Below are 1,538 nucleotides of genomic sequence, written 5' to 3' on the forward strand. Positions count from 1 at the left end.
TTAAATTACCAGCTTTGGAAGGCAGAGGTGATTCTCCTGTATTTTCTGTCAGTGCCTAGTCCACTGCTATTTGGAGAACAGTTACTTGGCAGCATACAGTTTCCTATTTGTAGTTGATACAAAAGAAATATGGTAGAAGCACAAGTGACATCTCAGTTTCTCCTTGTTACACCACAACTTAGAAAATTTTACTTTCCTTTTCTCCATTGTTTCCTTTGGATAAAGAGCTGTTTTTTCACCCCATGTCTGCAACTGTTAGGTTGTGTAGTACCTCTGAGTCCTATGCTGGTGGAGTCATATTCCCAAAAAAGGGTGAGTGCAGCAGTGTGAGAGAAACTGTGGGAAAACTGAGTTGGCTGTTTGACTCTAAAGACAGGAAGACGTAGGGTGGTTTGTATAACATTTCAATTGTCCAACTGAGGAAGAAACATCATTTATGTGTAGGGAGATCTCCTCACAATAGAGGGTGATCTTAGATAGTCCCATAATGAAGTGGGCTGGTATTCTAGAAGAGAATAAACAAGGCTAAGGGAGGTTGAGGTGTCCACTTTATAGCCTCTGGAGATAAGTAGGCATGATATGGCAGGCATGATACAGAATTTCTGAGGTAGAACTCTTGTGTACAAAGAATTTTCTTAAAGATGGTAGATAATTCAGCTTTATGCTGTGTATTTGTGTGTAACACTTCCTCCATCTATCATATCCAACTACAGATGAGGTAACTGAGAGAGGTCAGGTCATGGGTCTAAAGTTTCATTTATAACTAGTAAGTGGCAGAGCCAGAATTTGAACCAGGCTTCCCAGTGTCAAAACCTGTTCTTTGTAATACTTCACTATATTCATTAGAGTGCCATGTTACAAGGAGACTAGGTTCTAGAGTTGCTGTATAAATAAACATTCGTTATAGTAAAAAAATATTCCTGAAAATCCCTTATTGGTACCACACTGGGGAGCCAAGATGCCATTCTCTCCTAAGCCCAGTAGAGCTAGTTTTACCCCTAGGTTGGAACAGACAGTTGTTTCTTCAGCTGAGCGCCCAGATGGAGTAGTTGGCTGCATTTGGAGGTCCTATGGTACAGAAATAAGTGTTTTTAAACATGAGAATCACACCCACTGTGGAGTGATAGTTACATTAAGAAAGGTATCAGAGAGACTGGGATTCATCTAAAAAAATCTGCAAGGTGTGGCTGTCCTTGTTTCTGCAGAGTCTAGTGCTAATTCTAGTGCTGTGGAGACCACATCCTGAATTGTTAGAATGATGGTCAAACAAGCAGTAAATCTTGAGCTTCACTATGGTTGGATGGGGCTCACCAGGCCCTTTATGTATGGCCACCTGGCAGGCGATAGCCTTGGGCTCTCATTTAGATTGGTGTCCCAAGCCTTCTCTTCTAATCTCTAGGCCCATTTTTCTTCTAGTAAACATGCTTCCTGAGCACTTTAAAAAACTTGTTGTTGTTTCTAAATCATGTCTGAATCTTTGCGACCTTATAAACTGCAGCATGCCAGACTTCCCTGTCCTTCACTGTCTCCCAAAGTTT

The 1,538-nt window shown here is 41.2% G+C and overlaps 1 protein-coding gene across 1 annotated transcript in view; it reads left to right on the forward strand.

Moving 5' to 3' along the window:
* The window catches only part of REPS2 (RALBP1 associated Eps domain containing 2), a 162,226-nt gene that overhangs the window by 360 nt on the left and 160,328 nt on the right, over positions 1-1,538 (forward strand). The window lies entirely within an intron of this gene.

Source organism: Bison bison, unplaced genomic scaffold, assembly GCF_000754665.1.
Source record: "Bison bison bison isolate TAMUID 2011002044 unplaced genomic scaffold, Bison_UMD1.0 scf7180017864174, whole genome shotgun sequence".
Classification (NCBI taxonomy): domain Eukaryota; kingdom Metazoa; phylum Chordata; class Mammalia; order Artiodactyla; family Bovidae; genus Bison; species Bison bison.